At 37.4% G+C, this 13,612-nt stretch overlaps 1 protein-coding gene across 2 annotated transcripts in view; it reads right to left on the bottom strand.

Annotated features, from left to right (window-relative positions):
• SGCD (sarcoglycan delta) overlaps nt 1-13,612 on the bottom strand; it is a 576,749-nt gene that overhangs the window by 398,925 nt on the left and 164,212 nt on the right. Inside the window, exon 1 of one of the 2 annotated variants that reach the window (XM_059174136.1) lies at nt 733-976. The exons of the other annotated variant lie outside the window; for it this stretch is intronic. The gene's annotated coding sequence lies outside the window, so the exon portion shown is untranslated. Of the gene's footprint in view, nt 1-732; nt 977-13,612 lie in introns of those variants that run through there. 2 annotated transcript variants of the gene reach the window in all.

Below are 13,612 nucleotides of genomic sequence, written 5' to 3'. Positions count from 1 at the left end.
CAATGATTCTGAATAAACTACTGTTTTCTGTTACTCTGCAGTTCTATTTTCTCAGAGTAAAACTGCCAGTTACTTCTTAACTCAGAAAAGTTGGAAATTATTACAGAAACAGAATCACAAATGTTGATCCAGCATATTTCTAGGCAAACATGTCACTGGGCTCCTTAATGACAGCCAAAACCCCATATAATAATAATAAAAGATGCCAAGAATTCACACACATGTATCTTCTCCCACACTCTGAAAGTGTAATCCAAAATAGAAACTTCAAACCCTGATTCCTTCCTAAAATGAAAGCTATTTTCTGCTTTAAAAAAAAAAAAAAAAGCCCCTCTCAAAAACTCCTACAAAGCAAAGAATACAGTTTCATCCATAATTATCTGTCCTGCCAATGAAGTGTCCTTCCATGCAGATAAGTTACAGAAGGTTGGAGGGGGGTGACCATTCGAGAATTCAGCTACTTCTCTCTCTCACATTGGTATTGGTAGCAAAATCCTAACTTTCCAAAGTGTCTCTGCCCTGCTGAAAATTGGATCTTGAAGAAGGCTGGGGGCGAGAAAAACGATTCTCACCCCACACCAGATGTTGAAGGGATGGAGCTCTAACTTGTACATGTACACACACACACACACACACGCACATACACAGAGCCCGAAAACTCAGCGATCTTGCAAACCGACAGCAGGCTGAGAAAGCGCAGCATGAAAATGCAAGGATTTCACAGTGTCCTACCTCTCTCCCCGGTTTCCCAAAGCAGCTGATGAAAATCGCCCAGAGTCCCAGAGCGTGCCCGGGAGGCCGTCGCTCAGCCCGCCGAGTGTGAGTGTGAGCAGGCCCAGCCCGTGTTCAGAAGCTGCCCCAGTCAGATTTTCCAACTGCAGAATTGCAGCCAAGTCCCTGCCCATGCCTGAAGAATTTCCTGAACAGCATTCCCGTTCTTTTTCTGACTGCTTTGAAACCGTACTCTCTCTGTACGGCTTTGTCAGGCCAACCCCAAGCCACTGGGCTGTCTCCAGCTATCAATGGGAAACACATGTGTCAAGCACAGACTCGCTCCCAGGCAGCAGCGCCCATGGCGGCTGCTGGCCTCATAGTCACAACGACAAAGAATAGTGCTTCTAGAACCAATGCTGAGTGCTCGGCCATTCTCCGGGTTCTGCTCGGTGGGGCTAAGGTCAGCAGATGAGCCTGCTTCGCTCAGAGCTGCTCCCACACTGAAAACCCCACATATTAAGAGTCAAAACTAAAATGTCAAGGTAACATCGTAGAAAAGAGATAATTTCTAGAAAACCTCATTTGTTTTGCAGTGGGGTTTTTTTTGGTATTAATATTTTGCCCCCTAAAATCATACCCTATTAGCAACTTATTTTAAAACGCGTTGTGTGTTCCCGAGGGGCTGCTGTAAATGATAGGATTTGATGGAGTCTTGAGTTTTGCATCAAGTCGCGATGAGCACTTACAGCAGGATTAGATTTTTGCCTTGGGAAGCAGGGCGCATGTGTGTGTATGGGGAGGGGAGCATGAGCGCCTCTAAGGTCAGGATGCAATTATAGAATCAGAGAACTTTAGAGTTGGAAGGAACCCCAGAGACCATCCAATCCAAATTGTTTCTACCCTTCATTTTACAGAGGGAAATGGAGGCCCAGACAGATGAGATGACTCATCCAGAGTTGCAAAGACAGTTAATGCTGGAGCTGAGGCTAGAAAATAGGATTTTAGCTAATTGTCTATGTGCTTTCTCTATCCCAGAATCATGTGAAAGGCAATGCCATCTGACCTTCACAGCAGTAGGCTGTGGTCTACTGTGGACCCAGTTAGCCTGGGTCTGATCTTAACTGTGCCTCTATGACTGGCTGTGAATTTTGGCCAGCTCACTTAACCCCTGTGGACCTCGGTTTCCTCATCTGTAAAATGGAGACAATGATGTACTCTACCTCATGGAAATGTTGAGGATTTGGTGAGATAACCACATAAAGTGGCCTATAAATTACATTAAACAATATATATTATATTTATTAAATGATATATTACTAAAGGGCCTATAAATACCCATTTAGTTTTCTCACAATGGAGCAAAAATCAGGTCCTTTCTCTTAAAAAGCAAGAAAACTGTACTCTCACATTTGGTTTGAATTCCTGAAATAAACCATATGATTGACTAGTTAAGTTTTCTGCCACTTTACCTTTACCTAATAGGGGTCTATGACCTTAAACACAGGCAACTGTCCTAATGCCTTATTGGAACATTAAGCCAACTGCATAGCTAGTTTTCATTTATCTTGAAAACCTATCACTTAAGTCTTTTCTCAACATTAACTCACAGGAAAGAGAAATAGTGAGATGAAATCTGCAGTCAGTTACAGGAGGTTGAAAAAAGTGCCATTTGCAAGGAACTGGACTTTCCCTCCAAACCTAAAGAGTTCAAGATTACCATTCTAAAAATAGGAGACCATCAGCATTTACAATCCCATCTTTTGTCACTGTGACATCCCAAGTTAACAACAACCAGAAACACACACACACACATGCACACGCACACGCACACATGCACACATCCCATAAGCTGAGGAAGAAACTTATTGAGGATACAGCAGCAGTATATTCTAAAGAAGCGAGTTTGTACCTGGGGTTCCAGATTCTTTGTCTTAGAGCCAACAGTAGCAAGGGGCTAATGAACCACTAGCTACTTATTAATCATGTTTAGTATGCCAAACTACTTTTGCAGAAACAAAATAGGAAGAGAGGTTAACTTGGAATGGTTTAGAACTGTTTTAGGAATCAATTAAACAAACAAACGTAAAGTAACTAGGAAAAAAAACAAGTTCAGACTTAATACAAAGGCAGAGCAATGGTGATGGGATTCGAAAAATATTTTCCTAAGATCTCCCCACCCCCGCCCCGGTATTTGCAGTATGGCTCATTTCAGTATGGGTATTTGGACAAAGAAGAGCAGGTGTGACCCAGCCTCATTATTGCAGCTTGAAAATCCTGAGAAGTTACTTAACCCTTCCAGGGTTAAGAAATGTCATCTAATACTTGAAAATAAGGCCAGAAGATAATCATGTTCTTTCAAAGTTTTATGTGGCAATTGCATAACATGCACTCTCAATAATTACCTAAGGGACACAGGAAATAAGAGATGTTGGCGAGGATGCAGAGAAAGGAGATCCTTCTTACGCTGCTGGTAGGAGTGCAAACTGGTGCCGCCACGATGGAAAACAGTATGGAGATCCCTCAAAAAGTTAAAAATAGAACTATCCTATGATGCGGCAATTAGCCCACTAGCCATATGCCCAAAAGATACAAATACAGATTTGAAGGGGCACATGTACCCCAATATTTACAGCGGTATTATCAATAATAGCCAAACTATGGAAAGAGCCCAAGTGTCCACCGACTGATCAATGGACAGAGATAACGTGTGTGTGCACGTGCCCACGTCATGAAATATTACTCAGCCATCAAAAATAATGAAATCTTTCCATCTGCAGTGATGTGGATAGAGCTAGAGTATATTATGCTAAGCAAAATTAACCAAAAGAAAGACAAATACCATATTATTTCACTGATATGTAGAACTTAAGAAATAAAACAGATGAATGTGTGGGAGGGGGAAAAAAAGAGAAGAGGGGGAGGCAAACAATAAGAGGTTCTTAACAATAGAAAACAAACTGACAGTTGATGGACAGAGGTGGATCGGGGAAGGGCTAAATGGGTGACAGGTTTTTAAGGAGGGCACTTGTTGTGATGAGCCCTTGGTGTTATATGCGAAGGATGAATCACTAAATTCTATTCCTGAAACCCAGAAAAAAAAAAAAAAAAAAAGAAAAGAAAAGAAAAAAAAAATTAGGTGCTTTGTTGACTTCACTGGTCACTACTAAATAAAGGTCCCAAATATAGTGAAGCTGCATTACCTTGAAGCTTTTGTCTATTCAAGATACAAATTTCTGGGGCACCTGGGTGGCTCAGTGGATTAAGCCGCTGCCTTCAGCTCAGGTCACGATCTCAGGGTCCTGGAATCGAGTCCCGCATCAGGCTCTCTGCTCAGCAGGGAGCCTGCTTCTCCCCCTCCCTCTGCCCCATCTGACTCTCTGCCTACTTGTGATCTCTCTCTCTGTCAAATAAATAAATAAAATCTTAAAAAAAGATACAAATTTCTTCTTTCCAGTAGATAAAATAATCCCAAGTGTGATGGTTTATTGCCCTACACAGCAGTAATCAGTTTTTTTAGCCAATCTAATAGTCTCATGCTAGCACTCTTTTACTAACGCACCTGGTAAACAAAGAGCTCCTCAACTGTTCTTTGAAGCCCATCTTACCATCCTACTGCCACCTTCATTAATCAACAAGCCATATTACATTTTTTTTACGTCTTTTTACTTTATATTTGTAAGAGTCATGTTTTTAACTTCTAAAAATTATAGTTTGATACGGTTTCCTTTTCCTCATCTGCAGGACGCGTGTCATAAATTTCACGTGAGATAATGCATAGTAAAGCACTTAGGTTGGATGGCACCTGGTAAACGCTCAAGCTGTGTGAGCTCCAGTATTAATACTATCATATTTGGCTTTCAGTTTTGTGAGAGATTTGAGATCAGTGGGCCGGATCACTCAACAGCCCTCTTCCTATTACATCTTTCCTTTCTGCTGGAATCTGTCCACAGATGTTGACCTCCTTGCTTTTCAGAGATTTCTACTTTCAATGTTCTAAAATTAATAGCAGAAATGTATCTCCCTGTAATTCATACAGATTCTAAAGCTGCTAACCATGAAGGTCAGTTTAAAATTCTGATCTTAAAGATCCTATGAGTGGGAAAACTTCACTCTCAGTTGGAACAAAACCTCCAGGAGGGCAAGGATTCTTGTCTGCACCATCTCCTGCCATCATTTCCGATGTCTAAGACTGGGAAGTAGATGGACCTCACATTTCCCCTACAAATAAACAGTAGCCTTTGACTTACTTGAAACAGAGGTCCTAAACCACCCACTGAAAAGGATTCCTTATTACAATTTCAATGTATCTGGTGCCCCTGGATCATTTCTACTCATTATGGTTCAGATTCCTTTTATCATCTTCTAGGGATGTTTCAGTTTGGCAAATTTCCTTTTAAAATTTGATGCAGAGAAGTGCACAAACTTCTCAGGTGTGCCGGATCTCATTTGGGGGCAGAGACACCAATCGTTCATTCAGGAAGTATGTTTCCATTCATGTAACTCACAATTAGGTTTGAGGGGCGCGATGATAACCTTGCGTCATACTGAGTAGCCAGCTCACAGAGTCTCTTTATCACAGATGCTCTTCCATCTACTACCTGATTTACAGCTGTGATTCTCAAGCCTCGCTTTATCGTAGAATCATCTGGAGGGAGCTTTCAAAATAACCAGAGCCAGGGGCCCACCCCAGAAACTCTGATTCTTCTGGAATGCGACAGGAAACCAGTGATTCAGGCGATTCTAACAACCATCCAGACTTAACATCATGAAGTCGCAGTGATAACTTTTAAAATATAAACCTAATTGTGTCACTCTGTGGACTTAACTCCTTAAATGTCTTTCTCACCATTGCCTGAAAGGTAAAGACAACAACTGCCACCATGACTTAAAAGGCCTGGCTTCCTCTGGTCCCTTGTCTACGTCCTCCGTCTCATCTGCTACCATTCTCTCTTCTTCAAAGAGATCATGTATCTTTCCACCTGAGAATCTTACAAAGCTGTTTTCTCCTTGTGGAGAGATTTTTCTTTTTCCTGGAAGTTACCCTCACTCTCATGTTTTCAGCTCTTTAACTCCTATTCAACCTTCAAATTTATACTCCATTATAATTTGCTCTGGGATTCAGTGATCCCTGAACACCCAGAACCAACAGCCGACCCGCCTTATGCAGACCCAAAGACCAATATTTAGCATAGATGTGCTTACACATTTATTTGTATTTTTATTTGATTCATGTCAAAATGTCCTGATAGAAAATGATTATTATCCATGAGGGCAGAAACTGCTTATTCTCTATTGTGTTCGAGTTCCTTCCACTGTGCCTAGCTCATAAGAAGTGCACAATATTTATTTTTTAAGTGAATGCAGAATCCTTGTGTGTGTGTGTTTTTAACCCAAGTGCAACAACATGCATATAACCCCATTTTCTTTACCTTGGGTATTCAGACTTCATTTAAGCTTTCTGACATAAGATATTGAACTACTCAGGATAGTGAGTTCTATTATACAATGTAAAGAACTCCCCAAAACTAATAAGCATGTTTATCTACGAGATTTTGTGAGAAACTATCAAGTCAGGCTCTTGGCAAAGACCTTAAGGTCTGAGGTATAAGGTAGGAGGCTATGATTATAAGGGAGAGTGTTTGCTGTGTCACTTACTTGGGAGGCAGGCTAAGCTGCGATACTCCTGTGGGATCATTAAGAGGCATAAAGGAGTTATGGCACAAATCTGGAAAGAGATATTTACCAGGAAATTTTTGGTGACAGCAGTCAGAACTCATTCAAATTAGCCTAAGGAAAGAAGAGGGGGTCCTAAATCATATAACTATAACCTCAAGTGACGGATCTTGAGGGGTATAGAGTACAGCACTTAAAATACAATAGAGGCTCTCTCTCTCCCTCTCCTTCTCGAGGCTTCTCTTGGGTTTCATTCTCCATTTTGCTCTCTCTGTTGGGCAGTAAGATACCCATAGGTACTCCCAAGTTTACTTCCACAGGAAAAATAAAAGATCTTTTCCAGAAAAGGATTCTAAGCCGTATCCTTATCCCTAAACAAATCTCTATGACCAGGGGATGAGGTTCTCAAATTGGCCAAATTTGGCTCCTATGACAGTTCTGGAGACTAAAAGGAAGGAATCAGTCCCACCTGCACCACAGGAACTGAGGAGACTAACTAGGGAATTGAGGAAAAGTGAAGGCAGACAAAAGACCCATGGATGCTATATATAGGGCACCAAGACATTCATAATCTTGCCCAGGGAAAATTCTTTAAAAAGTGTTATGAGGCATTATTTAAGTATAGAAAAGTATGACTATCTACAAGCTCAAAACAGTTGAATTTGAGTTAAACTAATAGCAGGCAATTACGACAGTATATAATGCCAGCTGTCCATTTCACAAATAATATCTGATTGAAATGACACTCACCCAGCTTTGCCTCCTCAAAACAGAACAAATGCAACTGTGCTTTTCTTTGGACAAACAAATGCAACTGTGCTTTTCTTTGGACAAAGGCAAAATTATCTGGTTGAGTTTTAAGAGAACTTTTCCTGTGAAGGAAGTCTGGCTCAGTGACAAATCCCCACAGTTTTGAGAATATCTCCACTGGCCAGACACAGTGTCTAAGCTGAAGTCATTTTCTGTTTTGGAAATTCAAATATATGCATGGTACAAAATGGAGGATTCTCAAGCTATGTCAGTATTTTGAGAAGGAATTGACATACTTGATAATTAATGTGACTAGTAATAAAACATACTATAAATATATCTTTTTATGAGAAATTAATTAAATACAGTAAAGCAAATACTGGTATTATTACCCAGATGGTTTCATGCATTCTTTCCCTTTCAACACAAAACACTGATCAGTTCTTCCAAAATTCTTTCTGGTCCATAATTTCTTAGTATATTACAGGCCTGCTGAAAGTAAAACTGTGGAAATATCACATTTTCATTTGGAAATAAAATTTACTAATCAATAAAAATGGGCCAGACTTCACGATAGACACTTTATACTAGGAAGAAATAAAAAAGGCCTCTACTTGAAAATGCTAGCACTGCTCATCTTTATTTTTATAGTCCCATCAGTGCTCAGGGGTACAAAATACAACTGTTGGATGCAGGAATTCCAAGCTAATTATAAGCCCCCTTAATGAGGAATACTACTTAAAACCAAAGGCCAACTCTCAAAATTCAACACCAAATTCCACCAACTGTACACCAGAAAAATGGAAAGTTGCCAGCAAGGGGAAATGCAATGTTATGCATTTCAAATTATTTGATCTTTAGAAGGAATTCATTTACATATGTGAAAGACACATAGTTGGGCAAACCCACGGCTAACATAGTGTCTGGCATATAGCAGTTGCTTAGTAAATGTTTAGTAATAATGAATACTGCTGGCAATAAATGAGATTCGACATTGCCAACAAAAAGTTGAGGGAGTTTATCACCACTAAACCTGCCCTACAAGAAATGATACTGAGAGCTGAGGTAGAAACAAAAGGATGCTAACTAACGACATGAAAAATGAAAGTACAAAAAGCACTGATAAAAGTGAATATATAGTCAAAGTCAGGATACTCTAATACTCTACTGGTGGCACATAAATCCCTCTAAACTTTAGTTTCAAAGTTAAAAGATAAAAGCATTGAAATCAGCTATAGCTACAATAATTTGTTAATGGATGAACAATATAAAATGTCAAGTATGACATCAAAAGCATAAAATGGGGAGAGAAATAAAAGCATAGAATGATTTTGTATGCAATTAAAGTTAAGTAGTTAACAGCTTAAAATAGACTTATAACTATAAGATGTTTTATATGAGCTTTGTGGTAAAGAGAAAAAAATGCCACTAGATATACAAAAGATAAAAAGGAATCAAAGCACACTATCACACACACACATACGTACACACATACAAATCACAAAAGGAGATTGTAAGAGCAAAGGAACCACAAAAGCGTCAGAAAACAAACAAAATGGCAATCCGTCCTTACCTATCAATAGTCACTTTAAATGTACATGAATTAAAATTCTCTAAAAAGAATTCACAGAGGAAAAAAAAAAAAGAATTCACAGAGGGAGTGAATAGACAAGACAAGATGCAGCAATATGCTGCCATCAAGAGACTCATTTTAACTTTAAGGATACATATACATGGACAGGGAAGGTATTAAAAAAAGATATTCCATGTAAATGGAAAACAAAAGACATCAGGAGTAGTTACAGTGTTATCAGACAAAATAGATGTTTAGTTAGTCAAATCTGTTACAAGAGACAAAGCCACTCTACAATAATAAACTGGTCTATTAATTATCAGGATATAATAATTGTAAACATATATGCACCAAACGTTGGAACACCTAAACATGTAAGGCTAGTATTAATAGCAACTAATGAGAGAAATGGACAGCAATACAATAATGGTAGGAGACCTTCAATACCACACTTAAAAAATGAATAAATTATCCAGACAGAAAATCAATAAGGAAACAGTGGTTTTAAATAACATTATAAGCCAAATGGACCCATTAGACATATACAGAACATTTCAACCAGTAGCAGTATACATGTTCTCTTCATGTGTACTTGAAACATTTTCAAAGATATATCATAAGTTGGGCCATAAAACTAGTCTTAATGAATTTAAGAAGACTAAACCCATATTAAGTATCTTCTCTGACCACAATGGCATGAAACTCGAAATCAGTAAGAGGGGATGCCTGGGTGGCTCAGTTGGTTAAGTGTCCAACTCTTGATTTTGGCCAAGGTCATAATCTCATGGTTGTGAGATCAAACACTGGGCCAGGCGCAGTGCTCAGTGTGGAACCTATTTAAGATTCTCTCTCTCCCCCTTTGCCGTCTCCCCCCCACCCCACTCACATGCTATATTAATTTAAAAAATCAGTAACAGGACAAAAACTGAAAAACTCACAAATATGTAGAAATCGAACAACACATTGCTGAGGAATCAATCTGTCAAAGAAGAATTCAAAAGGAAAAACAAAAAAGTATATTGAGAAAAAAAAATGGAAACATAACATACTAAAATTTATGGGATGTAGCAAAGCAGTTCTAAGAGGAAAGTTTATAGTACTAAATATCTGCATTACAGGGGAAAAAAATCTCAAACAACATAAGTTTACACATAAAGGGACTAGAAAAAGAACAAACTAAGCCCAAAGTTAACAGAAGGAAGGAAAGAATAAAGATTAGAACACATATAAATGAAGGATTGGAAAAACAACAGAGAAGAACAAAGGTTTTGGGGTTTTTGTTTTAGTTTTAGTTATTTTTTTTTGTTTTGTTTTAAAGATAAAACTGAGAAACCTTTAGCTGTACTAACATAGATTTAAAAAAGGACTCAAATAAAATGATAAATCAAAGAGAAGACATTACAACTAATCTTACGGAAATAAAAAGAGACTATTATGACCAAGTATGCACAAATAAATTGGACAACCTCAAAGAAACAGATAAATTTCTAGAAACCTATGACCTACCAAGAATGAATCATAAAGAAAAAGAAAATCTGAACAGAGTAATTATTTGTAAGGAGAACGAAGTAGTAATCAAGACCTTTAACAAGAAAAACCCTAGAACCAGATGGTTTCATGGGTGAATTCTACCAAAAATTAAAAAAAAAAATACTAATCCTTCTCAAACTCTTCCAAAAAATTAAAGGAGGAGAAAACACTTCCAAACTTATTTAATAAGGCCAGAATTACCTTCAAACCAAAGCCAGATAAGGCCACTGCAAGCAAAGAAACTTACAGACCAAAATCCCTAATAAACACAGATGAAAAAAATTGTCAATAAAATATTAGCAAACTAAACTTAACAGCACATTAAAAGGATCATACACTAGGATCAAGTGGGATTTAACCCTGGGATGCAAGAATGGTTCACCATAGTAAATTAAAGAATGTGACACACCTCATTACCAAAATAAAGGATAAAAATCATATGATCATCTCAGTAAATACAGAAAAAGCAAAACTCAACAAATTAAGTATAAAAGCAACATACCTCCTCATGATAAAAGCCGTATATGACAAGCCTATAGCCAACATCACATGCAACCGCGAAAAATGGGAAGCTTTCCCTTTAAAATTAGGATTAAGACAAACGTGACTAACCAGAAGGGAGGGGATGCAAGGATGGGCAAAATGGGTAAAGGGGAGTGTGAGATAGATTTTTTGGTTATGGAATAAAGAAGTCATGGGAACAGAAGGTACAACATAGAGAAAATAGTTAATGGTATTATAAATAGCATTAGATGGTAACATGTGGTAGATACACTTGTGAGCCCAGCATCATGTAGTGAGTTGTTGGATTACTATGGTGTATACCTGAAACTAATGTAATATCATGTGTAAACTATACTTGAATAAATCAATCAGAAGTCTCCCTCCAAAAAAAAAACAAAACAAAGCACACACATACACACACACACACACACACAGAGCACTGACAACAACTATAAAACACAAGACAAGTTTGCCCACTCATAATAACTATGCTACTTAAAGTCATAGCCATAGCAACTAGGAAGAAGAAGAAGAAGAAGAAAGAAATACAAGCCAACCAAACTGGAAAGGAAGAAGTCGAACTGTCTGGTTGAAGATGACATGATCTTCATATATATATGGCTTTCTAACTCTTAAAGACTGCAACAAAAAATTGTTAGAATTCAGTGAAGTTGCAATATACGCAGTTGATACACAAAAATCAGTTGTATTTATATACACTAACAATAAATGATCAAAAATTAAGACAATGTCATTTACACTATCATCAAAAATAATAAAATGTTTAGAAAGAAATTTAACCAAGGAAATGAAAGATGTGTATGCTAAAAAATATGAAACACTGATGAAAGAAACTGAAGAAGACAAAAATAAAGGGAAAGATCCAGGTTTATGGTTTGGAAAAATTACTATCCAAAGCAATCAACTGGTTCAATGCAATCCCAGAAAAATTCCAATGACATATTTTACAGAAATAGAATAAACAATACTACAATTTGTACAGAACCACAAAGACCCTGAAAAACCAATGCACTGTGAGACAGAAGGACAAAGATGGAGGTATCACACTTCCTGATTCCAAACTGTATTATAGTGTTATGGCAATCAAAATAGTATGTAATGCGAATATAGTCTCTTCAATAAACAGTGCTGGGAAGACTGGATATTCACATGTAGAATGAAATTCAACTCAGTCCTGTATCTAAACAAAAATTAACTCTAAATGGATTAAAGACTTAAATTGCATACCTGACAAGGTAAAACTAGAAGAAAAACATAGGGGAAAATCTCCTTGACTTTGGTCTTGGCTACAATTTCATAGAAATGGCATCAGAAGCACAGGCAACAAAAGCAAAAATAAACAAGTAGGACTACATCAAACTGCAAGGCTTCCATAAAGCAAAAGAAAGAAAATGAAGAGGCAACCTATGAAATGGACAGAAACATTTGCAAACCATTCATCTGGTAAAGGCATATTATCCAAAATATATAAGGAACTTGTAACACTCAGTAGCAAAAAAAACATGATTAAAAAACAACTCAGGACCCAAACATACATTTTTCCGAAGAAGATATACAAAAGGTCACATATATGAAAAGCTGTTCAACATAACTCATCACCAGGGAAATGTAAATCAAAACCACAACGAGATATCACTTCACCTGTCTGGATGGCTTATCAAAAAGAATTTATCAAAATTATCAAAATGACAATAACAAGCGTTGGTGAGGGTGTGATGAAAAGGGTGCCCTTGAATGCTGTTGGTGGAAACATAAATCGATTCAGCTAGTAGAGAAAACAGTAAGAAGTTTCACCTCCAAACTGAAAATATAACTGCCTTATGATCCAGCAACCACAATTCTGCGTATATGTATCTGAAGGAATGTATACCAAAGGTCTTGAAGAGATGTCTGCACCCGCATGTTCACTGAACCCTTATTTACCACAGCCAAGACAGGAAAGAAAACAACCTTAATGTCCACAGGTGGACGAAAGTATAAAGAAAATGTGACTTATGTGTGTTATGTAGATATATAATATATTTATATAATTTATATATAGGGAGATAAATATATAGATAAATTAGATACAAATATATATAAATATAAGTATATACACACACTATGTGAGGTGATGGATGTATTAATGGGCTTGATTGTAGAAATCATATTGCAATGTATACACATATCAAATTATGTCATACAACTTAAATATATACAATTTTACTTGTCCATTATACCTCACCAAAACTGGAAAAAATAAAGCACAAACCAAACATTCTGGTATCATTTTTGCAGTGGATTGCAGACAAGTGGTGGACCATTGCATATTCTGATGTAGAAGGAGACCAGGGATCATCAGGTCCAATTTTTTCATTACTTACATGAAAAACATAAATGACAAGAATCATGGAGATAGGTAATATAGGATTTGGCAAAAGATTCACATTTCCTGATACCTATCTTGACTCGTAGGACCAATGATGTGGTTTGAGGACATGATTCACTCTACCACTTTTTTATTCTATTGGATAATTTCTGCTGGGAGTCAACTCCTAAAATATAGTTTGTTCACCAAGTAGCATTGTCTGGTTACCTATTTTTCTCCTTACCTCCTCTTATGCAATCCAAAGATCCTTTTAAGGATTTCTAAGTATTATGTTAATTAAACTAAATGGAAAAAAAATAAGGTTGTTTGAAAAACTAAAAAAGTAAGTCCAAAGATAAAGTCCAAAGATAAACTTTCTAAGTTAAATGCAGGCAAAAGTTGTCTTTTACACCTCCAACCTTGGCCTTAACAGAGCAAGGGCTCATTAACTATCTGTGGAAGTGGATGGAAGTAAAACACTTCTGTAAATTCAGTGGATT

The sequence above is a fragment of the Mustela lutreola genome, chromosome 5 (assembly GCF_030435805.1).
Source record: "Mustela lutreola isolate mMusLut2 chromosome 5, mMusLut2.pri, whole genome shotgun sequence".
NCBI classification, from domain to species: Eukaryota; Metazoa; Chordata; class Mammalia; order Carnivora; family Mustelidae; genus Mustela; species Mustela lutreola.
The sequence above is the reverse complement of the archived record's forward strand: the minus strand, read 5'-3'. Positions and strand labels throughout refer to the sequence as shown.